Below are 12,923 nucleotides of genomic sequence, written 5' to 3' on the forward strand. Positions count from 1 at the left end.
GCCAGTTTTTCTTACTAACCTAACAATTAACTGAAAGAGTTAAGATTTTTTTGCCTGCAGCAGAAAGTGTGCTAGTAAGGAGTACAAGAATGTTAGATTTTTCAGATTATTAGAAAACTAAGGGAAGGTAGCTAATAGGCCTTAAAAATGTGTGTAATAATTAATGACTCTGTCTCTTATTAAAATAATTGAGACATATACTTACAGCATCAGATTTCTTAAAAATGCTGACCCATAATCTTCAGGTTTTAATTTAGATTTTGTGATTGGTGGGGTTTTCCCCCAGGTATTTTGTTACATTTTGATTTGGGGTTTATTGGGGATTTTTTTAGCTCTTCAATAGTAACAATTGGATAGAAGCTTCTCCAGCTTTGGAAAAGATACAGAATGAGGGGAGTAAAAAATGTATACTTCATAACTTCCTTCTCTAATTTTTAAAGTTTGTGAACCATAGAAAAATTTCACAATACCAGATTTACAGAGTTTTAAAATGGAAATGTCAATTTAAAAAAGTCCTAGAAATTCTATCTAAAATTAATCAATCAGTTTTATTCTATTTAAAAAATCACAACAAAAGTATGTACTCAGTTTTGGGTACCAAAGAAATATGTATTTCTACGAAATCCATTTTTCCAATAATTTCTTCCTTTTTTTCTAGACTGAAGTGAAAATGATTACGAAGTGTCTCTGTTAATGGGGTGTGAAGTTGAAAAATGTTGGCCTACAACTTATGCAGTTCATTAACACATACTTTATCCTCAGTTGGAGTCTTCCTGATTTGAGTGAAACTTTGTAGCTTCCAGAAATATCAATCTCCTTTGAAAACTATCAGATATGAGGAACAATCACAGAAATTTTCCAGTAGGTCTCTTTACCCTTCAGAACATATTTCCATATTCATGACATTTGTTTAAGCATAAAGTTTTTCTATTTTCATGTAACACATATGAGAATAGATATTCTTGGTTACAGGCTAGTGCTGTAAAGGGTGATTGGCTCATCCCAACACGACAATTCTTATCTTCTTTCTTATGTTATTTCCTGGAACAAAGAAATTACAGTGCTTAGAGTCCTTATACATTTTTAAAGAGTCTCGAACTCAGTTTTGTCAACAAAGAAAATTAGCTGCAGACCCTAGATCATTTCCTAAAATCTCACATCCTAGACCTTGACCATGGTGGAGATGCAGATAAAATGCATCTTGTTCATAACAGTACTTTAAATTATAGTGAATTAATAAAAAAAAGTAGTGTGCTTGTTTCAATTTCAGAGTTGTACAAAGAAATTATTTTTTCAGTTATAAATAATTTTCAAGCAGGAGCTCAACTGGATATGTTTGTTGTAAGACAGAAAAGATAAAAAAAGGGCTTTTAGAAACAAAACAATAGTCAGTTACTCTGCAACATTTTTCAGTGGAGAATCCATTGGCAGCTATTCAACTTCATTTGTAAGCTAACTTTAAATTAAGTCTAAATGTAGACAGTCCTTAACCATACTCTTCCACCTAAATATTGCTGAGTTTTAGGGGATTTAAAATCTCCAATTTACATGTTACAACTGAGGTCCTTGCCTCATGAACTTCAAACTACTTACACAATTGGTCAGCTTTCTTTACTTTTATGTGTCTACAGCTTGGAATTATATTTAAATCTGAGAACTGTAGAACATAAATGATGCCTAAAAAAAAACTCAGGGAAAAAAAACTCCGAGGCAAATTAGTTTTGAAGGTGAGATAAGGAAAGGATTTTAATTTGTGTCTAGGCATAAAGTTACAAGATGTGCGTCCCTCTGTTACAGATGTTACAATTTATAATACTGCCTGTCCAATCCGAGGTTTTCCCACCCTTTGGCTTTTGCCCTGGACTACCTTCAGCCACACCCCTTGGGAATTGGGGTTGGAGTCTCTGAAACCCTCTCTTCATCAATCTTCATCTTCTTCGGGGTACAGGGGGCACACATTCACCCAGTTCTTGACTGTACTTTTGCAGTTCAGGTCAGGATTAGATGTCCTTAAATAGAAGAGGCCTATCTTAAAGAGAGACTAAACATTTCTACTGGAATTCAGGGGATATTGATATGGGGTACTGGGGTAAGAGGGTTGTAGTTACTATGCTAAGGGTAAGGGAATAAGTGCTGCTGCTTCTAAATCTACTTCTACTATATAACTACTTATAAAACTTACAAAAATTTAAAAAATAAAAAAAAAAAGATGGACCTTAAGGTATCATAAATATCACAGGACTGGTATGGGATGGTTTCTTCTTTCCCAGCACACAGATTGGTTGGCATCATGAACAGAGAGACAAATGGCAAGATGCTGTTTATCATGTGTTCGCTCTTAGAGTGATTGAATAAGACTGGACTTGTAAAAAATGAAATCTGATGTAGAATTTGAGGTGTGTAATAAAATATATGCTGGAGTTTCTGTGTTTCTGCTTAAGTGTTTTCAGGGCAGTTCCCACTTTGTCAGTTTCAGAAAATCGTTTCAAATAGGTATCCTAACAGTAACTGCAATTTCATTAATGCTTAAACTACAATATTTTTGTTGCATGAAAGTTTGTATGGGAATTGTTTGCAAGAATGCCTGAATTCAGTCAATTTATTACTCAGAAGAAATACTTTTTGGTCAATGTACTTTGTGGTTTTTTTAGCCAGTCTTAGTATTTCTTCAGTAATAAGAATGCACAAAGTAGTAGAGCAAGCACATTGCTTGCATGGGAACTTTACTTTTTGTTCTTCACCTGCAGACAAACCCAAGCACACTGGTAAGATCTAGGATTTCCAGATCAGAAATCTCAATTTCTTCATGCCTCCTCTCTCATGCCTTTATAAACAATTGGACACAAGAACAGTTTGCTTTACTTTACCCCAAGAAGTATGCATGTGTAAAGTCATTTCTTGTAGAATATCTTTCCCTCAGTATGTTACTCCTTCTGGAAATCCATGTAATCATCTTGAAGTGATAAAAATGTCTTTTTGAATTAGTGAATAAATGGGACATTTCACTTTTCCTTGGAATAATCTTTTATATTTACCTTGGGGTTTTTATTAAATAAATAGGAAAAAATAATTTCTTAATTCTTCCCTTAATGATTCTGTTATGGCATACTGTCATTGTTCAATATGCAATACAATAATGAGGCACACATGGTACTTAAAAATGCATTTGTCTCCTTAGGTCAGTGTTAATTCTTCTGAATCCATTATGCTTTTAATTTCTATATTGGATGCAGCCACATATCACAAAATTATTTGCTCTAGCAAGAGAAATAGAGTTCAGTTCCATCTCAAGCAGATTTAGTAAGTACTTTGATTTATAAATAATAAAAACACTAAACCATGTCAGCAACAAAACTAAACAAAAAGTAAAAAATACATTATCACAGAAGAAAAGATTTAAGGAAAGGTAACCTATTAAAAAAGAACCCTTAGGGGTTTTTTGTTTGTTTGTTTTTTTGTAATTATAATTTTGTGGGGTTTTTTGGTTTGTGTTTAGATAAATCCATCTCTTCTGAGCATACAAGAAGTGTTTGAAAGGCAAAAGGAATGTTCTGCATCATGGAGCAGACAGCTTATTTAGTCAGGTTCAGGTTAGCAGGAACTAAAACCATTTCATGAAATGTATAAGCCAGTTTATTGATTTGACAAGTAAGAAGGGAAGGGAACTAACAATAGGAAAAAAGAATTTAAGGAAGACTGGAATTAAGATTGTAGGAGAAAGGTCTACAGGCACTTACAGCTTGGGTTTTGTTCCTCATAGGACTTTGTATTCAATGAGTGACAGACTCTTTGCTGTATAGTTGATTACTTTGGTAACCTAGTTATGTTAAGAATTGATACATAACTGAGAACAAAAGAAAGAAAACTAGTGACTGACCTGAAAAGTAGTGGAAATTTTTTGAAAGTTTTCAGATATCTTCAGCAGTGCCTGGTCTAGCAGGCACTAGAATACCAGCATTTTGTCATGCTGGTATTCTTATCTTCAGTTCATAGCAGGAAGCTCAGTAACTCATTGAGGTTTCTATTGCCTCTATTGCTGTTGGCTACTACTTTCTGTACATAGGGCTTTATACATTGTCAAGGGCAGTCCTTTGTTACAAAATAACTTATTTGTTCATAGAGATAGTCTTTGAATTAAACTTAAAAATACTGCCTTCTTGCGTTTTATACCCAATGATAAAAGAATTTTTTTTTATGTGCAATGCTAGTATACTGTCCTTGACCCTATGTATACTGCAACCATGCTAAGCCATGACCTACAAGATCAATGAAACCAAAGCCTTTTAGACTTTGTTCTGAGGAATACAGCACCATAATTTAAAACAAAGTGAACTATGATTTGAGCACAATCTATTCTTCACTGGTTACAGGAGTTCACCTACAGAAAGTTTTTCAAAGTAGGAAAGTCAAATGTGACCAGATGTTTGTGACAGTGAAACTAATAAAGTCTTCTTCCGGACACATTCCCTTTCCCAGAGGCTTTACCTACTGTATTCCAGTAGAAAGAGTATATAAGCAGGTTCTTCTTATGAAAAACTGCGGGGAAGAAAGCAACTGAGGCTAGTTGCTTCCTAAGAAAGTATTGACTGAGTTCTTTCTGTCTCTTCCTCACTGTCAGAATCAATTTGAATCTTCACCCTCCATCTAGTGGCTCATTTTCAAGAAATATGAGACCTTTTTTCAGTTCCTGTGAAAATGGCCAATATGTTTAACAGTTTAGAGTGTTATGAGAAATAGACTGTTGGCAAGAAGACACATGGACATCACAGACATCCCAATAATTTAGTATTTCAAATGTGTAGCATGAGATAGTTTCCTCTTCTCACCCCCTAGAACACCTATATCACCCCCAAAGGAACTAATAGGATCTCTCAGATTTGTAAAATGCACATGTGTGTGTTTGTGCAAATAGATACACATATAATTGCACCCACACTGGAAGGACAACATGCAAATATCCCTGTATTCAAGCTCAGGCATAAGAAAAGCACTTTATCCCCCTTCCCACTTCCCATGAAGAAAGATTACTTCTAAAAGACATAGATAATTACAAGGAGTGTCAAGTGGATGGCTCACAGTGCTATCATTACAGATTTGTATATTTTCTATTGCTCTGTGTCACCTAACAGATGCTTTTTACCTCACCTATAAGTTAATTAATCTTTGACGGTACAATATCAAGTACAAGGCAATGCTACACTAAAATTCACTTAATGTGTGTTTGTCTGCCATACTAATTAAAAGAATAATTTTCAGTCCTTCCTTTTTCTTCTATTCATGAAAAATAAGTTCAGGCATCCTGGCAAAGATATAAGGGAATGATGTAAATAACTTAAAAAGGAATGAATGCTCTGCATTACAGCAGTAGGAAGAATGTCATATGAAAAGGAGTAGAAATGAAGGATTTTCTGTCCCATTTCTATTAATATATTTTTTGTCTATTAGTGTCCCCCTCCCGGGAGTTCAAAGTCTCTAAAGTCCGAAAACAGTCAGTCAGCGTCTTCTTAGGGGGAGACCCTTCACTTGACAGATTCACTGAGATGGACAGGACTTTTGATACCCTATTTATGGGGACTGCACTTAATAGCAATGGAGCTCAGCAAGTTTCTCCTATGAGTTATTCCACTGTCGTCGAGCCTGCCAGCACCATAAAACCCACCAAAAATGGACTAACTCTTAGCAACTCACAAAATAACTTTTATTAATACAAATCTGTGACAACTTATAGGGTTTGCGTATTGGTGATAATGTTTAACTGCAAAATTCCACTTAACTAATAAAACCTCAAACCAGAAGCACACTCTCCAAAAACAACACAACTCTGTAAGAAACAATAGATCACTATAACACCTTAACACAAAACTCAAGCAACCCCCCTCCACGACAGACCAATTTACAAAGACTAGGACAAAATCTAAACACACTCGCTAACACAAAGCAAAAAGGAAAGAATATAACTGCTTCTCACTAGCACACACTTTAACTCACTAATACCAATAAATATGCACTGTAAGGCAAACCACGTAAAATGAGTCACAGTACACGATCTAAAGCAATAAGGTACAATATAGTCTATAAGGTATAGGGAAAATTAGTATCTATAAGGTAAAGCGAAGTACAATTAATATCTATAGGGTAAAGGGGAAGTAAAATAAATAAGTAAAGTAAGGCAGGATATAAGGAAAGGTGAAAGCAAAGTAAAATACAAAAATGGTTGCTCACGTCGCAGTGTCCTGAGGAGTGGAAGGAGAAAAGGCAGCTCATCAGTTACCCCCACAGAAATGATGGAACTTTCCCTCATTTTTGATCACATCCGATCTCTTTTTATAATTTTTTTGTCTTAGGCAGTTTGAGTTAGTACAGTCAATAAACTAATTTTTGGGGTGACAGATAGATGACATAGGCCTAAGGATTACCTTCCTGAGTTCTTGTCAGGTAGGATGTTTGTGAAGAAAGACCATGCTACCCCCATACCATTCCATCCTTCCTTGATCCTATCAATCTGTTGCTGGGAAGTCTACCCCAGGTGCTGGGGTCTTTCAGGAAGCCATCAGGAGTCTCTTTGTCCCTTTTTGTGTAGCCTTATCACCTTACAATGGGTTTCTGGGAATACCCCCTTCAGGTGCTGGGGCCTTTCCTGTAACCGCTAAAGACTGTCAGTGTGGCCTTAAATTGGTCTATCACCTTACAAATGAGGAATTCTTGCACAGGATCCAACACCAGAGAAATTTGCTAGTTGGAAGAATCTGAGGATCTGGTGTACCTGCCACTAAATTTACCACACAGGAGTCTTTAATTTTACTTCTCTGAAAGATACAACTAAACAGTAACTAGTTATAGAAACATTAAAAATCCCTAAACCAAACCAAACCAAAAAACATCCAGCTGGTTACATAATAACAGTAAAGAATATAATAATACAGAATAACTTATAAGGTAACAGGTAATGTTCTGAAGAATTCAAAAATGCCTAATAAATTATTGTAATATGAGCATTGTCAGTGATGGTGGTGTACATCACAAGAATATCTTCCCTTTGTTTTCATATTTTAAGACGTACAATATATTTTTTTTATTTATTTATTGACGTATATTTTTGCTGAGAATCCTGCAGATGATGAAGATACATACAAAAAGCTTCATTAATAATATAGGTAAAATCATTGGTATTTATGCTTCATATAATTTTGTAATATAGTTGATCCCTCAGTATCTTCTAAGCCATAGTAAAAATCTGTCATTTTGTGTTGTTTTGTTTTTTTTTTTCTCCACAGTTTCATGAAATATCAACTAAGTTTACCTTTAAGTGTCTTCATGGAGTTAGATTCATTTTTTCACCTATCTATAGAAGAAGAAGTTGGTTTGGATTGCTGCCCAGCGTGTAGAGTCTCTCCCTGATGCACCAAAAATGGGAATCAGATTGAAGGACATAGCTTGTTTTACTCAGTAAAAACTCTGGAGTACAGAGCTTTTAATTTACCGTATTTTGAATTCAGATGAAAGTCACTAATTAGCTGAAATTGCAATTAACCCCATGAAATGAATAAAGAATTACACTGTGAACATTGGAGGCTCTGTGCAGAGGAATGGTAATATAGATGTCAATGCAGAGAGTTCTAATCCTCATTTATCTAATCACCATAAGGTAATCCAAACTATTAAAGACGTTTCCTCATGCTGGACAATAAAGTACTATAGGACTTTGGATCATACCTCACTACAGTGGGTGCTGTTTGACTTTCTCACGATTACTTTTAAAGTTACGGCAAACAGAGCTTCTCAATAAGGTTGAACATAATGAGCAAACATAAGATTTTGCAGGAGAATGTACTAAATATAAGAGAATACAGTTTGATTCTGAAAAACAAATATGATGTACTTACATCATTGTTTAACCCCAGCCAGCAGCCCAGCCCCGCACAGATGCTCACTCACTCCCCCACCAACAGGACTGGGGAGAGAATTGGAAGAGTAAAAACTGGAAAACACATGAGTTGAGATAAAGATGGTTTAAATAGGGAAAGCAAAAACTGCACAGACAAGCAGGACAAAACAGGTAATTAATTCATTGCTGCCCATGGGCAGGCAGGTGATTAGCCATCTCCAGGAGAGCAGGGCCCCATCATGTGTAATGGTGACTTGAGAAGATGAATGCCATCACTTCAAATGTTCCCCCCTTTCCTCCTTCTTCCCCCTACTTTATATACTGAGTATTACATCATATGGTATGGAGTATCCCTTTGGTCACTTCGGGTCACATGTCCTGGCTGTGTCTCCTCCCAGTCTCCCATGCCTCCACAACTTCCTTGCCAGCGTGGCAGTATGAAAAGCAGAAAAGGCTTTGGCTCTGTACAAGAACTGCTCAGCAATAAAAAAAACATATTATCAACCCTATGTTCAGCACAAATCCAAAACATAGCCACATACCAGACACTGTGAAGAAAATTAACTCTACCCCAGCCAAAACCAGCACAATTTATGTTCAAATATTGTATTTGATTTAAAAAAGATAAATCTACTTTTAAGGTTAGATGGAAGTATGAAATCAAAATGTCATTTTAAAGAAGCATTTTATAGATTTAATTTTACATTGGGCAATAGTTGTGAAGTAATTCATCTCCTTATCACATTCTGACTGAGGCCAGTCCAAGTACAAATATCCCTAAGAAGAAGGCACAAAAAGTGTAGCCTATAATCCCTTCTGTCCTCTCATAATACCATCTGTGGTGGAGAACTAAATTAATGTTTTTGAAAATACCAAAAATATGTAAGAATCCTAGCCCAACTGACTTTAATGAAAAATTCTATGAACTTAGATCCTTAAATACTTCCCTCTGGAAGCTTCTGATTTCAAGAATTATACTTTAATAAGAGAAACTGAAAGTAGCAAACAGGAAAGAGGACCAATATCTATGACCAGTTTGAAGCTGATTTTAAAGATCAGTAGAAACATGTGCTATTTCTAATTTTGTTGTTAATCTAGTTTGTTAAGAAATGTCAGAGAACATTTTGCTCCTAGGGTATTTTAACTCTATTACCACTTACAATAAAGCTGTTATGATTAATATCTGAATTCACTGTTTGCCTATTTTAAATGATATTTTAATTGCCTATTTTTTACTGTTCTTAATAGAAAGTAAGTTTATAAAGCATTTGTATTTTATGCCAGGCTTTCACTTAAAAAGTGCTCAGTGCAGTCACACATCTTACATCAAATTTTTCATATTTTTAACATTTTTGGTCATTTGCAAATGAATCTGATGAAGCAAAGCTAACTGCAAAAGTATCATCATAATATGTAATAATGGAAAATAAAACTGTCAGTTTATGTCTACCCCATTCTTCTTTCCTTCCCCAAATTGTAAACATTACATTAATGTGGCTAACTTATTACATCTGAAGGCATCATTATGGAAATATGCTGGATATCTATTATTAAAGCATTTAGTATATAATATTACAGAGATAGAAATGGTTTTTGTAATGCTATCAATTTTATATACTGAAAGTCAGCCAGAGTTCAGCTTGTTAGACATTATTTTGACTACAAAAATTATGTGATACTACGAAACTGACATCACAAAAACAATTTTTGCACTGTTTTGGCTTTTAATAATACTACTACTCTATGAGAAAATTTCAGATTACAGTTTTCATAAATGCTTTTCTAATCCAGGGATCTGGGAAGACAAGAGGAATGAAAGGAAATAGGCAGACAATAGGCAGACAGTGTTCATACACTGAAGAAATTATGACTTTACTAGAATATACTATAATTAAAGACTATCATAAATGTTTTTATTGTCAAGGTAAGAAGCTAGAAGACTGAGAAGATGGCTTGCTCAAACAAGGTGCATGTGACAGGTACAACTTTGTTATGCCAAATAATGAGAATCATTTAAAAGGGCAAGATTACACAGCTACTTGATAACTGCATGCATCTTTTTCTGTAGACAAAAAAATATGGAGCTGAGGGGAAACTAACCAGTTCAGGTTAGTAGTTCAAATTGCATTACCTTGATAAAGCAGGACATTTGCAGATTGTGCTCTATTTTGTGTCTGAAACTGTTGATGGCTTAAGGTCCTTTTGGTTTTTTATTTTTCTAATTTAATAAGTTTTATAAGTAGTTATGTAGAAAGTGTAGATTTTAGAAGCAACAGTATTTATTCCTTGACCCTTACCCTTACCCTTAGCACAGTAGACACACATTCCCCAACCCTCTCACCCCAATTTCCCATATCAATCCTCCTAAATTCCATTAGAATGTTTAGTCTCTCACCAAGGTAGGCCTCTTCTGTATAAGAACATCTAATCCTAGCCTGGACTGCAGAGTATAGTCAAGAACTGGGTAACCATGTGCCCTTTGTGCTCCGAGGAAGACCAGGTGATGAAGTAGGTGGTCTCAAAAAGACCCTAGCTCCAATTCCCAAGGGGCGGATCAGGGGTGGACCAGGGCAAAAGCCAGAGGGTGGAAAAACCTGGGATTGGTTGGACAGTATTATAAAATTGTAACACCTAAGACAGAAGGGGCACACATCTTATAACCCTATGCCTGAGAGGCATGATTAAATCCTTTTCTTATCTTACCTCAAATTAAATTGCCTTGGAGTTTTTTTTCTCCCTGAGTTTTCTTTTAGGCATTACTGTGCAAATTCAAATACAAACTCCAAAACTTTTGGAATGTTATCTGTAAGAACTGATTTTAAAGCAAATTATGTTGCATTAGTTCTAAGCAAGAAACAGTAAACAAACTTAAATTAAATGGGCAATGTATTCGAGTGTATGTGAGTATATACAGACAAGCACACAAATGTTGGTCCAGAAATAAACAAAGAAAGATGTGCCCAGGCGAAAATGAACACTTTTGTGTTGCCTTTAGCTGCAGGTCAATGGTAAGTTGAATATGAGTCAGCAGTGCCCCATCAGCCAGGAGGGTCAAACGTGTCCTGGGGGACATCAGGCAAAGCATCACCAGCCAGTCAAGGGAGGGGATTGTCCTGCTCTGCTCTTCACGGGTGAGGCCTCACCTTGAATTTTGTGTGCGGTTTTGGGCACCACAATATAAGAAAGATATTAAGCTATTAGAGAGAGTCCAAAGGAGGGCAATGGAGATGGTGAAGGGCCTTGAGGGGAAGCCGTACGAGCAGTGGCTGAGGTCACTTGGTCTGTACAGCCTGGAGAAGAGGAGACTGAGGGGAGACCTCATTGTGGCCTTCAAGATTGTCACAAGGGGAAGCAGAGAGGCAAGTACTGATCTCCTCATTCTTATGACCGGGAACAAGATTTGAGAAAATGGCATGAAGCTGAGATGGGGGAGGTTTACGTTGAATATCAGGAAAAGACTTTTCACCCAGAGGGTGGTTGGGCAGTGGAATAGACTCCCCAAGGAAGTGGTCACAGCACTGACAGAGTTCAAGAGGCATTTGGACAATGGTCTCAGGCACATGGTGTGACTCTTGAGTGTCCTGTGGAGGGCCAGGAATTGGAGTCTATGATCCTGATAGGTCCCTTCCAACTCAGCATATTCTACGATTTTATGATTCTATGTTTCTATATATTTCTGAACATCCAATGAGTGAAGTTCAAGCTGTTTTGCCATATTATCTCTTTACAGTACCCACTTAAAGGTAAATAGTAAAGCAAGAACTATTTGCAGAAACATAATTTTCTGAGAAATAATAATCTGATTTTACTTCAGTTAGTGCTATTTGGTTTGTACATTGTGAGAAAACCTTTATCTCTGAGCTAAATCTCAGAATAATGTCAAAGATATCTCAGTCTTGGTCTTTCACTAAGATTTTACATTTATCCAAGCCTTCTCATTGCATGCTTGAGGGCCTGTTCATTACAGAATCATAGAAAATCCTGAGTTGGAAGGGATCTACAAGTATCATTGAAGCCCAGCTCCTGGCAGTAGCTCTATAAGAGTTGTAATAACCCATCCTTAATATTGTATAACGTTAACAGCAGCTGATTACGCTATCACCAAGTACAGATAAATTAATCATTCCCTGAGAACCAATGCTATAAATACAGTCACAGTATGTTATTAGAAGTCAAGTTGCCCAGATAAACTCTGCAAGTGCCTTCTACAAATTCAGGTTTCAGAAACTTGATCTTTCTTGGTTGAGATCTTAAGGTACCAAATAAAAGGGAAAACAAGGAAAAAAAAAGTCTTCCTCATCTATGAGGCCTTTAAATTGGTCCGTGTTGAAGTGAATCAGAATACGGTTCTGAGAAAAAAATAACAATGCTTCTGAAAACAACAGAAATTATATGCATGGGCATATTATTGGAAAAACAGCTCTTAAAACCAGTGGGATGCTTCAATTATGTAATTAATATTTTACTGAATAGATCCCCAGTACAAAAAAAATCTGTCACATTCAGTAAACATCAAACTCCACCAGAAACATCACACATTTGAGATTTATCATACAATAAATGATCAGCTCACTTGAGCACGTAAGTTCAGACACTCTTGAAGCTCAAGAGTATTTCTGTAGTTAATTGACATAGTCTCTACAGGGAGGATGTTTTTAAAAAGCAGGATTAGATTACAGACATCTACCCTTGAAAGTGAGGAAAAAATGCTATTATATACCAAACAAATATCTTATCGGGTAGTCATTTATCTTTGAAGTTTATTACAAGGTTCAGACATCCTAATAAATTGCCATTCTACTCAGAAAATTAGTCTGCTTTTTTTTAAAGGAAGGATATGAGCGTATGAAACAGTATTCACAGAGGATGAACATGGAGATAATATTGTTCTGATTTTTTTGACCTTTAAAGACAAGAGACATGTTCATTTTTATAGACTGCAATAACTTTAAGCCATATTCTGTGAGACACTCTCCAGGGTCACAAGCTTCCCTGCAAACATCTATGTTAGGGACAATATAAGTTTCCAAACAAGTTT

Source organism: Neopelma chrysocephalum, unplaced genomic scaffold (genome assembly GCF_003984885.1).
Source record: "Neopelma chrysocephalum unplaced genomic scaffold, ASM398488v2 Primary Assembly neopelma1_22b, whole genome shotgun sequence".
NCBI lineage: Eukaryota > Metazoa > Chordata > Aves > Passeriformes > Pipridae > Neopelma > Neopelma chrysocephalum.